The sequence below is a fragment of the Notamacropus eugenii genome, chromosome 3, assembly GCF_028372415.1.
Source record: "Notamacropus eugenii isolate mMacEug1 chromosome 3, mMacEug1.pri_v2, whole genome shotgun sequence".
In the NCBI taxonomy this organism is placed as follows: domain Eukaryota; kingdom Metazoa; phylum Chordata; class Mammalia; order Diprotodontia; family Macropodidae; genus Notamacropus; species Notamacropus eugenii.
Window position 1 is genome coordinate 153916776 of NC_092874.1, and position 13941 is coordinate 153930716.

At 35.3% G+C, this 13941-nt stretch overlaps 1 protein-coding gene across 1 annotated transcript in view; it reads left to right on the plus strand.

Annotated features, from left to right (window-relative positions):
- RSBN1L (round spermatid basic protein 1 like) overlaps nucleotides 1–13941 on the plus strand; it is an 84618-nt gene that overhangs the window by 24443 nt on the left and 46234 nt on the right. The window lies entirely within an intron of this gene.

Below are 13941 nucleotides of genomic sequence, written 5' to 3' on the forward strand. Positions count from 1 at the left end.
TTTAACAAATGAGTTGTCTCATTTCCTGGTTCTTCCATTAGGATTTAGAAATTTTTTTCACATTTTTTCTTTTCAATTAAACATTTTTCTCTTATTGCTACTTGGGGAAAAAAATAAAAATAAAAACAAACCTGGTATGTAAGAAATATGCATCATCAAGCAAGTTAAATTACTGCATTGACCTTATCTAAAAAACTGTTTTTCATTGTGCCTATCACCTCTTTGTCAGGAAGTTGATACCAAGCTTTATCATTTGTCTAATAGAATTATATTTGGTTATTGCATTGATCAGAATTCTATGGCCATTTTGGTACAATGGCTTTTGAAGTGAAAGGTTTCTTCCTTTTTTTTGCTTTTCCTTTGTGAATTGTACAGGACAAGCTAAGTGGCACACTGGGTAGGGTGCTGGGAAGACTAATCTTCTAAACTGAAATCTGACCTCAGATACTTACTAGATGTGTGACCCTGGGCAAGTCACATCACCCTGTTTGCCTCAGGTTCCTCAACTGTAAAGTGAACTGGAGAAGGAAATGGCAAACCACTCCAGTATCTTTGCCAAAAAAAAAAAAAAAGCCCCAAATGGAGTCATAAGAGATCTAATTGAAATATATGAATATATTACTTTTCTCTAACTGGTTCAGTTAAAGTGATATTCTTCCCATTGAATAATAGCGATTCTTACCTGAAGCTTGGCTAATAGGAGATGATTTTTTAGGCTATAGTAGCTCAATAAAAACCATCTGTATCTACATCAGTGTTTCTTAAACTTTTTAATCTCAGATCCTTTTTATACTCTTTAAAATAATTGAGGACCTCAAAGAGCTTTTGTTTGTGTGGGTTACATATTTCCCATATTAGAAATTAAAATATACATTTTAGAATATTTAGTAGGCTCATCATATTAATATGATATTTAAAATGAAAATTACTATATTTTCCAGTAGAAAACATGAGTGAGAAGAAAGCTATTGTTTTACATATTTTTTGCAAATCTCTTTAATGTCTGACTTAATAGAAGACATCTGGATTTTTATATCTGTTCCTGCATTCAGTCTGCTATATTTCAGTTGAAGTATATGAAGAAAATTAAGCATCACAATACAGGATTATTTTAATAGGCAAATAATGTATTAGTAATAATTGAAAATGGTTTTATCTTACTGATTCATAGAAAGGGTCTTGGAGTTTGAGGACAAGACTTTGATAACATATGATCTATGTAAAGAAATTAAGTATCTTTTGAAATACTGGTTTTTATTATCATAAAATTGATGTAAAATTTGACTAAAATTGAATTTTTAGTGATTTTTCTTATAATTTTAAAGATTAATAACAATTAGATGCTTTGTGTAGGTCTAATTCATACATAACTCAGCTTTCCTGGTTGATACATGTGTTATACACAGGTGGAAATGTTGCTCATTCTTTAAAAAAACTTTATTGAGGATTGTACTCTACACTCAAGATATTACAGTAGATGAATGTCAAAGGTCCATTTCTTTATAATGCTTTCAAACTAGAGTAAAGGTTTTCTATTTTTAATAGTATACAGAATGTTTTCCTGCCTGGCACATAGTGGGTACTTGGTAAATATTTGTTGACTTGACTTTCTCACAGTAACCCTTTGTGTATGTAATATGAAGTGTTAGTAGTATGAAGTATAAGTAAGGGTAAATATTAAGTAAGGATCTCATTTTACAAATGAGGTTTTAAGGGGTTTAGTGACTTGCTCATGTAGGCAATAAGTGTCTAAGGCAGAAATCATAGAAGCCCTTAATTGGAAATCTGTGGTCATCTAGCCCATATGTGAATGTTTCTACTACTTGGTCATTGTCAGCAGCCACCTTGTGGAAGAGACCAGAGCCCTGGAGAACTTAATGGCTTCCTAACTTTGTCTTAGAAAATGAAGTAAGCCAAACCAGAAGAGTGACCTACATAGTGATTAGCAGTATAATAAAAAAAATAAAAGAAGATAAAGTGTGAAAACCTTTGTAGCTGATCAACACCATGATCCACCACAGCTCCAGAATTGTGATCTAAAATGCTTTCCACATCCAGGTAGAAAACTGATGGGTGAATCACATTTCTTGCCTTTATTTTTCTAACTAGAATATGGCTAATACGAAATATGTTTTGCACGACTGCATAGCTATAATTGTTACTGTATTTCTTGCTTTCTCGGTGAGGGGGTTGAGGGAGGGAGAGAATGTGAACTCAAAATATTTGAAATGAAAAAATAATAACTTCTGGTTCAGGGCCCCAGTTTCCTGATTGGTGAGGGCCTCATGCGGACCATTATACAAGGTGTCCCAAAAATCTTAGTGCTGTTGAAAGCTTTACTCTGAACTCCAATCCCAATGTAAGCATTAGTAATTTAAAAGTGCACTAAGACTTTTGGGACTTCCTACCTGCATCTGCACCACCTTAACCTGTTGCTTCTGAATGTAAGTGTCTTCTACACATCCCACCACTTCATACTTCTAGAACTATAATCAAATCATGACTTCATTTTCCACTGGAAAGAGTGTGTCACTCTCACATCCCTATGACCTCATTAAGCATCTGTTTTAGACTTTCCAGTCCCACTGACCCACACTTCCTTATATGTGTTATCTTTGTCAGTTAGCATGTAAGCTCCTTGAGGGCAAGGATTTTATATCTGTATTTCTGGAGCTAAGTGAGCACTTAATAAATGCTTATTCATTCATTCAAGGAGGAGAAACCTGGCAGTTTATTCCTGGTTTTTTGACAGCTTTAATTAAGACATTTTTCATGTATTAATCCTTAACTTTGCCCTTTTCACAACTTCCATATATTGCTGCTGAGTGCTCTCTGGCATTAAATAGAACAAGTGTAATCCCTCTTCCTTGTGACAGCCTTTCAGATTCTTGAAGACAGCAGTGATCTCTCCCTTGGATTCTCTAGGCTAAACATCCCAGGTTCTTTCATCTCATGCTGATCTGTCCTGGACTCAAATTCCTTCACTGTTTAGTTGCTCTTCTCTCGACCTTAACATCATATTAATGTCTTTTATAAACCCTAGCACCTAGAACTTCAGAAAATGGTCTAATGAGAGCAGAGTTCTTCCTCTTACATCTCAGAGGTTATGATCCCTCTTAAAGGAGTCCATGATTTAGTTTAGTTTTTTTTAATTTAAGTTTAAAATTTTAGTTTAAAACTAAACATGTTTTAGTTTTTTTTGGTTCACACTGCTCAGTCACAATGAACTTATAGTCCTCCAAAACCTCTAGCTCTTTTTCAGACTAACTGCTGTCTAATTTTATCCTCTAGATCTTGTTCTTCTGATTTTTTTTAACTGAAACATAACACTTCAAATCCCTATTGAATATTCTCTAATTAAGTTCATCCAAATATATCCCTGAGACCACATATTGATTCAGAATGCCACAAATTTATATAAGCTTATCTTTTATTTTTATTTATTTTGTTAAACATTTAGCAATTACATTTTCACCTGGTACAGGCCTCACTCTCAGTGTTGTAACTGGTTTGCAGCCAGCCATGACACATTTGCTCTAGTCTGTCAAGATCATTTTGGATCCTTACTCTTATTGTTCAGTATGTTATCTGTAGACTTGCTGAGCAGACTTTGTCCAAGTCATTGATAAAAATGTTAAATGGCACAGGACCAGGAATAGATCCTTCAGATATTGGAGATCTTCTGCCACATTGACATAAAACCTGTAGCAATCAGTTTTTGGATTTAGCCATCAAAGCAGCTGGTGGCCCAGTGGATAGAGAGCTGGGTCAGGGGTCAGGTAGACCTTAGTTCCAGTTGAGCCCTAGGATACTTACTAGCTGTGTGATTCAAATCAAGTCCTTTAACCTCTCTTAACTTGTTTCCTCAGCTGCAAAATGGGTATAATAATAGTACCTACCTTGCAGAATTGTTGTGAAGATCTGGGACATAGTAGGGTTCTGCATAAATGCTTAAGCCTTTCCTCTTCCCTCAAACTAGTTCTAAATTCATCTGATTTTATTGTGGAATTCATATCTCTCCATTTTCTCAATGGAAATAATATGAAATACTTTTAACAAAAGTTTTGTAAACTTATGTTTACAACATTCCCCTTATCTAGTAGTTAGTAAACCTGTCAGAAAAGAAATGTAGTTAGTCAGGTATGACCTGTTCTTTTAAGTCTGTTTATGATCACTTCCTTTTCTGGTTGTTTATCAGTCATCTCTGATCCTTTCTAGTAATTTTCTCAGGAATCAAAGTTGAGCTCTAGTTTGCAGACTCTGTTTTCTTTACCTTTTTTGAAAGTCAGTACAATGTTTGTTCTTAATCAGTTTTGTGATACCTGTCCTGTTATCCTATAGTTTAAAAATATTTCTGACTATGCTCAGCAGTCCCATTTGACAGTTACTTCTATACCCAAGGATGAAGTTCATTTGAGCCAGATGGTCTTCAGTTTATCAAGAGTAACTAGTTTGCCCAGGTCTCTTAACTCCAAGATTAATCCATATATCTGTCCAGATTGGTACATAATTCAAGAACAGGTCTTGTCCTCTGTCCACCATGTTCTATATTTCCAACAAGCTACAACTTTGCTATCTCTTGAACATTGATATTCTTATACTATTCCCAATACCTGATATTCCTGTGCCCTCTACTCTGATATGTCCTGAAATCCTACCTATTCTTAAAGAAGCAATTCAAAAGTTTTGTCCATGACTATTTCTCTGTTCCTACTGTCCCCCTCAAAATGGTGATTTCTGTCTCACCTGAATTCATAGTAACTTATTAGTATTTCTCTTAATGTACCTATTTAAATTTATGGTATTTGTGTATATCATGTACTACTTAGGAGTGCGTAAGTTTCTACATATCTGACCTGTTATATTTACAAATGTTTCTTTTGAAGAACATTCTAAATTGAATATTTGAAATAGTGAATAGATTTCTGTGACAGTATTTACAGCACCAGTTAGCAGTATGAAATTATATTCAAATTTTTTGTCACTGAAGATACTGTGGTAAATGAAAATTACTCAGTTCCAGAGGGGTTTTTGTAGTTGACAGTTTGGTTTAAAAATGACTTCAGATAACTTTTCTGTGTTAAGACTTTTAGCTTATTGTTGCTAAGAAAAGCCCATGGGAACAGTATAGGGTAATAATGTTTCTGTTTATGTGGTACCAAGATTACATAGGTAATTACCATTAACTAGAAAAGCTGCAGAACTAGTTTATTCCCTCTGGAGTTAACTATAAGAATTAGAAGGGTTGCAGATTGTCTTTAAGAGCCTAGGTGATAGTAATGATTTGTGTTCTTGATTTCTTGTGACACCTCAAGGATGCCAGTATAGTACCTGGTCTATTCACTTTGCTGTTTCTACCCCTTGCCACATGATGACCATAATATCTTCTTTGTTCATACATTTCCTGAGTGATATATTTTACTCTAGTTCTCTTAGAGAGATTTCTTATACATATTATGTTGTACGCTGCTCATGCCTGCCATGTATATCTCCATTGCTCTCATGTGATACTCATTTTTAACTTTTCACAGAGTAGAATATTCCATATGCCAAGACTCATAACCATACAACTGTTAAAAACCCCTAATTATTTTGGGCCTATTTTACTAGTTTTATTCTGCTTTCATGTGTATTCTGTAACTTTTATCTGTCCTCACTCTCATTTTCATTTTTCTATTTTCTTCCAGCTACTCCGCTTAAATCATGTCACAATCTGGACATGTATTTTTAACAGTTTTTCTTAGATCTTGTTTTCCTAAGACAATCTTGGTATAATAATTTAGGATTAGTTAATCCTTAACTGTTACAGAATTGTCTTCAACCTTCTGTTCCTTTTTCTGTTCTAGAGACTTTAGCGGGAGCAGTCTGTTTTCAGAATAGTAAGAAAAAAGTGCTATATTTGTACTTCATATATATTCATGAAGAAATTTTTTGCATGAATTATGCAAAACAGAGCATTAATACCTGGCATTTCATACATAAATAACTATATTATCCCCCAAAACCTTGAATTTGGTTGTGTTAAAGTAAAATAAAAGGAAAAGGCAGTAACACCTTAATTATAAAATCCTGAATAGCCAGTTTATATTAGAACCAAATACAATGAGAATATTTCCAAATAGTTTGTCATTTTCATAGAATAATAAATTTTGAGCTAAAAAGTGCCTTAGGGATCTTGAGGTGTCTAATCTGTTTATTTGAAAAATAAGGAAACATGATCTGGGAGATAACAAGCCAGGTCTTGTAACTCTCTAGGCTAGTGTTCTTGTGACTATTCAGTGCTGCCAAATCATTGGCAGACTTCAGATATGCTGTAAAGATTTATTCAGAGCAGACTTCATCCTGCAATCAGTATTATAAAATACCATATAAAAATGATCATAGAATTATGATTCCATAGGGTGAATATTTTCAAGTGAAGTATATATTGTATATCTCATTTCTTTGTGAAGATAGGATATGTGAAGTTTACCTCTAAAATTCTGTGATTGTCTTGTTGGAACTTCCACCAAAGAAATATAGCTTTGTTAAGATCTTTTCATTGTAGTTTTCTTTTTAAAAATGCAAGTAGAACACTTGTGTTGGAGAGACATTTTTTATTAAAGTAACTCCTTTGATATCGTCATCTCAGTTTACTCTTAGAATAAATTGCATCAGATAGGCCAGCAGGGACAGGTAAGCAGTGAAGCTTGAGGACCATCTCTTAAAAATCAGAATATTTGATTGTATATCTAGCAAAGCTATGAGCCAGTCAGAAAGCAAGGTCAGATATATCTGACTGCTTTAAAAATAGTTTTATTGATGCTTTTTATGTTTTCACAACAGTCATTTTTGAACATACTTCTCCAGCCTCTCACTCCTACTACTTGATGAATCTTCCTTTTTAACAAAACAATTAGGTAAAACAAAGCAACACACCTAACCTTGTTTGACAGTGTTTATGATATTTCACAGCCCATTTCTCCCACTTTGTCCTCAAAAGAATTCAGTGGGTATTTCCTTATCTCTTTTTTACCCCTGACCAAGATTTGTGGTTATCATAGGGATCATAGTTCTAGAACTGCAAGGAACCTCAGAAGTCACCACTCCAAACCCTTCATTTTATAGATGAAAAAAACTGGGAGGTGAAGTGACTTGATTAAAGACATCTAGTCAGTAAGTATTAGAAACAGAATTTGAATTCAGGTTTGGTTTGGATTCCAGAGAACAAACGCAGAGTTCAGTTTTTAGTGTTTTTTTCTCTTCATCTCCTACCAGCTGCTCTGTTTGGTTTTCGCTCCTTTAACCATGCCTTCTCCAAGATAAGCCCATCACCAGAAATCTCACTGACTTTAAGATTGCTTGCTTCAGCTTTGGTACCAGGACAGCTAGGTGGTGCAATGGCTAGAGCACCAGTGCAGGAGTCAGGAGGACCCTAAGTTAAAATCTCACCTCAGACACTTGACATTCACTAGCTGTGTGACCTTGGGCAAGTCACTTAACCCCAATTGCCTTATCCTGGGTCATCTCCAGTCATCCTGATGAATATCTGGTCACTGGATTCAGATGGCTCTGGAGGAGAAGTGAGGCTGGTGACCTGCACAGCCCTCCCTCACTCAAACCAAAGTCAAGTGTAAGTCATGTCATTATTTCTCTGATGGCATGGTCTTCTTTGACAACGAAGGACAAACACGTTGAATTGAATGCTTCGGCTTTGGTAACTCTATACCTCCTCTACTCCCAGTTTGCCTTTCCCATCTGATTGGAGGGCTGGAGGGTGGAACAAAAACATCTTCCAAAGCTTCCCTTTAGAGGGTTCAGAATTCCCCTCAACTCTTTTTTTCCTACCAGCTCCTTTGCTTAGTTTTGAGCTGCCAGAGCTAAGGGGGTGTCCCTGTGGCAACTCCTCCCCTTCCCTTTTTATGCATTGTCTTTTCCCATTAGATTAGAAGCTCCTTGAGAGCAGAGAATAATTTTTTCTTATTTGTATCCTCAGTGCTTAGTCCTGTGACTGCCACATAGGAGTGTACTGTGTATTGACTATTCTTTTCATTTGTATTATGGATGCTATAGTTTAGTTTCACTCAGCTTCACTTTACACGATTCTTCCCATGTTTCTTTGAATTCCTCATTTTTCTGGTGCAAATAATATTACATTCATATGCCCATATATTTCCCCAATTGATGGTCAGTTATAGATATTTTAGACCACTCATTTTAACAGTGTCCACTTTACAAAAAGTTGATTGTTTTGGAACTTTGGACCTCAAGCTGCCCAAGGAAAAGTGTTCATAGGATTGTAGATTTGGGACTGGAAGGGACTTTGCAGACCATCATATCTGGCCTTTTTGTTTTATAAATGAGGAAACTAAAACACATCGAGGTTGACTGACTTGGTCACTTGAACTCCAGTATTTCTGGCTCCCAAGTCCCCCACTCTATGTACTTTTCCATGCTGTCTTTAAAAAATATATATGACTAAGGGTTGATAGTTCTAGAACTAGAATGGATCATAGAGGCCATAAAGACCAATTCCTCATTTTATTGAGTGTCTTGACTGGGGTCACTTAGCTAATAATTTCCTGAGATGGAGTTTGAACCCAAGAGTTCTCTCTGTTGTGCTATGCTCTTTGTAAGTGGCAAGTAGGCTTCTAGTTTTCAGCCACAAAAGACTTTGACTGATATATAGAAGGCAGTATAAATGGAATTGATTTGGGGTCAGGGGACCTGGGTTTAAATTCCAGACCTGCTACTTAACTACCTCGTAATCTTGGACAAATTACTCCATCTCTGTCTCTGTTTCCTTATCAGTGAAATAATGGGTTGTACTAAATGACCTTTAAGGTCCCTTCTGGGTCTAAGTCAACAGTTCTGTAAAAAAAACAAAAATTGTACTTAAAGTGGCAGACAACTCAATTTTTTTTCTTATAAATAACCAATTCTCTGTGAAGTTGGTGAAAGCTAGGATGGAAAAATAAAATCTGGATAGCAATAAGGTAGTAACATGAGCTGGCTTGTCAGGAACTTTGATAGCTTCCTATATCAGTGGTTAATAGCAGGGGAAGGAGAGGTATTCTTATAGTTTAATAATGTAATTTTTATCATTTACCAAGTAAAGAACATGTTACATAAGAGCCTTGTTGTACTTAATTCTTTGTATAAAATTACTATTGTATGTAAATCTGAACTTTTTTCTTCTTAAAAATGTTATTTTTCTAACCATTGTTTTTGTTATATAACGTTATATTTCTAACCATATATACATATACATACATATACACACATATACTACAATATTTGAAGGATCTCTGACTTGTGTTCTTTTCACCAATTCAAAAGTCAACTCCTCTACAGTTTAGTAGAGTTGCTATTGTTGAAGAGGCCATCTTCTGTAGCCAGTCTGGTGATAAGACTCTCTCAAGTTAACTTGCTTAGACTAGTCCTTGGACAATACACCTAACGGAGGTTTTCACCAGATTGTACTTTAAGCTTTTCCAGCTTGGTAAAGCTACTAAAGTCTGCAGTCTGCTGGCATAGTCTTTGAAATTCAGGGTCATCTTAAAGCTACAGTGAAGCATCAGAAGAGTACTGTAGTACAGCATTATCTCTGTCACTATGTACTTATGTATAATTCCATTTGCTCTCACTTCTTTCTACTGTTTCTGGCCTACCACAATGTAAAATAGCTTCTTCACAATGTATGTAGGATGAGAGTTTAACGCTTAAATAACCGATAAAGTTACAGAGAACTTATTAAGTCTTTTAAAAAAAGCTTTTTGGGATGTATAAAACATAAAGGCTATGTACCCTTAAAAAAAATTGTAGTGACATCACATACTAGACTTTCTGCATCTTCTTTTAACATGTCCTTTGAAAAGAAGCTTACTATACCCTCCCTTCCCCTCAAAAGGAACCTATTCATCCTTATGTTGATAGAAAACTGTCACTTTATGATGCTTTAACCACCCCTAGCAAAGTTTTGTGTTTTAAAAAAATTGTGAATGATTTTTAATGAATTTGTGAACTTTATATACCATGTTTTTAAAGTATTATCCTAATAACAAGGTTGTAATAAATCACCTTTTTTGTTTGTGTCTCCTTTTAAATTTATTCCTTTTTCCAATGGTATGTTTATCTAAGTTATGATAGACAATATTATAGACAATTATGTTATTGATATAATTATTGTATCTGTATAAATTTGGTTCTGATTTTCTCATTCTTTATCACTTCATATATTTCATCCGCACATTTCCTTGTATTTTTCATAGTCTCACTTTCTTAGGGTGCAGTAAATAGTCCATTTGATTCATATATTAGAATGTGTTTCAGCCATTTCATAATCATTAAATAGCTGTTTTAAATTTTTTGCTGTTAAGACTGTTATATCCTAGAAAGTAAACAAAGACTTTTAGACCATAATTTTATCTGAGTGCCAGAATGTAAAAAAGACTTCTAAAAATCAAGAGTATTTCTATAAAACAATAATAAAATCTAAGATAAAATAGTAGAAAGGCAAGTGTCATTTAAAATAACTACAAAATGCACAAGCTATCTGGTAGTCAGTCTACTAAGACACACTCACAGACCTTTATAAATACACTTATAAATTATAAAATATTCCTTAAAGAAATAATGAGTTAAATATTTAAAAGTGTATTTAGTGCTTATATCTGAGCCATACCAGTATAACAGAAATGACAATATTCCCTTAATTGCTGTGCCTATCAAAATACCCAAAGGAAACTTTATAGATGTAGGCCAAATAATAGTTCATCTGGAGGAATAATAGATATAGAATGTCAATAGGATTAATGGGGAAAAGTAGAACTAAAGGAGGAGTAACACTTGCAGATCTAAAATTATAATATTGTTTAGTCTCTTTGGCATTCCAAGTCCTTGGTAACCTGGTCCCCTCCAGCATTTCAGTTCTTCTGACAACTCTCTCCCATGTGCCCTTCCCTCCCCCCCCCATCCCTATTATAGTGAAAAGAGAGGAAGTAGAGTCAACCAGTGTATTTACCTTTATTTAGGAGTCTAGCTGAGAAAGAGGAGAGGAATATAGGATAGTAGCTTTGATAATAGCATAGGGTCTAGTGACGGTTATATGAGGATGGAGAGCACTGGTCTGTGTTTGTAGGAAGTAAGAAAGTAACCAGTAGATTGACTGGGAGATGAGAAAGAAAGGGATGATAGTGGGGCCAATTTCCTAGAAGAGACTGGAGGGGAATGGGATTGTTATATTTCTAAAAGTGATTAGCCTTGATGAGGACTATTTCTTCATCAGAGACCAGAGGAGAGAAGGAAATAGCAGGGTATGATATCAAATAGTTATTAGATTAGGAGGGAGTGAGGGAATTAAATTCCTAGGCTGGTTTTTTTTTTTTCCAGCAAGCTGTGAGTGTGATTTTCAGAGTGAGGAGAATGGAGTGACCTGGAAGGTTTGAGAAGAGATAGTTTAGAGCAGCTTCTGTGGGGAAATAAGATACAAAATCAATTAAATGTCTTGATGCAATGAGGACCCAGTAGAGATTATATAACAGTATAAAATTGTAATGGACATATTCAGTCCAGTTGTTGGGACTCCTTCCAGCTCTCTTCATCAGCTTTTGGGTAGAAGTGGAGGAAACAAGTGGTGGGAGTAACCCTTGGTTAATGATTGTCAAGGAGTGGGGTGTTAGGACAGAATAGGATAAAACCATATTTATGTCTTATCATTATTGAATGGGATAGAATGTAGAAGTTTTAGAGTTGAAAAGAATACTAAAGTGATATATTTTCAGGTAACATTAAAAATGTTTGGAAATTTTTCTGAAATGCATTACACATTTCTCTGCCACAGTAAATATTATGAACAATATATTTTAACATTTAATTGATAATGCAAGAGTTTGGTTTTTTTTTTTACAAAATATTTTGTAATACAGTGAAGTCTTTAGGTTATAATAAAGTATGATATATTGTTAGTTACAATAAATTTAGATATATTGAATGGCTCTAGACTGCTACATATAACTCTCATCTGTTCTAGTTCCCATTCTCCCTCTCTCTACACCTACTGTTTGCTACTCACTGCTTCTGCGTCACCCCCAACCTCCTCAAGAATGTTTTGTTGTGCTTTTTGAAACAAACAGAACAAAACAAAAACAAAAACGCAGGTAGACTTTTCAGCCTGGTCAGCAGAAATAATAACAACAATAATAGCAGCATTTATAGAGTTAACGTTTCTATGTTACCTAGTATGTGCCATAATAAATACTTTATAATTATTATCGTATTTGATCCTTATAACAGCCCTGGGAGGTAGGTGCTGTTTTTATCCCCAATTTACAGTTGAGAAAACTGAGGCAGACAGGTTAAGTAATTTGTCCATGATCACACAATTTGTAAGTGTCTGATGTCATATTTGAACTCAGGTCATCTTGATTCTCAAGTCCGTTGTTTTATATATTATGTCACATTTACCTGCCTCCAGGGACATTTAAAAAGATTAGATTCCTCTTTATATCATAATTTCTCTATTTCAGTTGATGGTACTACCATTTTTCAAATTATTCAGTTACTTAGTAAACATTTTTTAATTCCTTACCATGTGCCAGTCACTGTGCTAAGTGCTGGAGAGACAAAAACAATCCATGCTTTTAAGGGGCTCACATTCCAACAGGCTCAAGATCTAAGTCGTCTTTGATTCTTCCTCTCTCCGTTATTGCCTGTGTTCAGTTAGTTGCCAAGTACATTCTGTTTTCAGCACTGTCTTAAATCAATACCCTCTTTGGCCTCCCTCATATCCTCCATCTTCACATAGTATAGGTTCCATTCCAATTGAACTGCTGTATCTCCTTTTCTGTGGTACTACGTTCTTTGTCTTAGTTCATGATTTCTCCTTTGCCTGCAACAGATCCTATAACTTCCAGTCTTTCTCAGGTCCCTCTTTTCATTCAAGACCCTACTTAGGTGTTGCCTCCTCCATGAAGCTTTCTTTGGCCTCTTCTTCTCACTTAATATTTTGCCTCCACTCTCTTTGAACATAATGCATTCTCCAGGCTATCAGTGATCTTTGAATATGTGCATTCCTCTCTTTATGATGATCAGATGGAATGCTGCTTGAGAGTAGTGTTCTTTGGATCCCTAGTGCCTGGTGTTAGGACCTTGCAAGTAATAATAATGCACACTTTAATAATATTTCCATAATACTTAAGGGTTTGTAAAGTGTACTTTTTGTACATTATCTCACTTGAATGAATGAAAAAGCATTTATTAAGCCCTTATGTGTGAAGTGCTAGGATTATAAATAGAAAAACAAGACAGTTCCTGCTTTCAAGGAGCTCACATTCTAATGGGGGAGACATAAAGGAGGTTTCAGTACAGCCCTCTGAGATAGATGCTATTCCCATTTTTCCTTTAAGGAATCCTGAAGCTGAGAGAAGTAAAGTGACTTGCCGAAAGAATGCTTACTTTTCTCTTGTCAACCTTGTGAAGGACAGGTATTATTGTTCCCATTTTAATGGTAAATAAGGGCTATTACTCCACTATTCCATGCTGCTTTGAGTAGGTATTTTTTGCATTGAATCTCATATCCAAATAGCTGGTTTCTTACCCCAATAACATTAAAAGGACAGAAGTTGCCTTTGGAAGGAACTGTGCAGCTTTCAATGAGCCTGAAAGCTTAGACTCATATGTCATTCCCTGGGGCACTAGCTGTGTAGGTAGTGCTGCAGTTAGCGAACAGAATGTACTGAGGAGACATGAGGGAGGCATGCCTTGCTAGTTGAAGATACCTCCACAGTTCACATCACTGTGATTGTGCTTTGTCACTGCTTGAGAGGGTGATTTAATTCTGCTTCTTTAGGTTTTTCCATTATGTAGCCCTGTGCCTACAGAATTGTCCAGTAAAAAAATCTACCTCCCATATGCTGGTGATCATTGTGTGTTCTCAAGGACATAATAATAAATGATGTATAG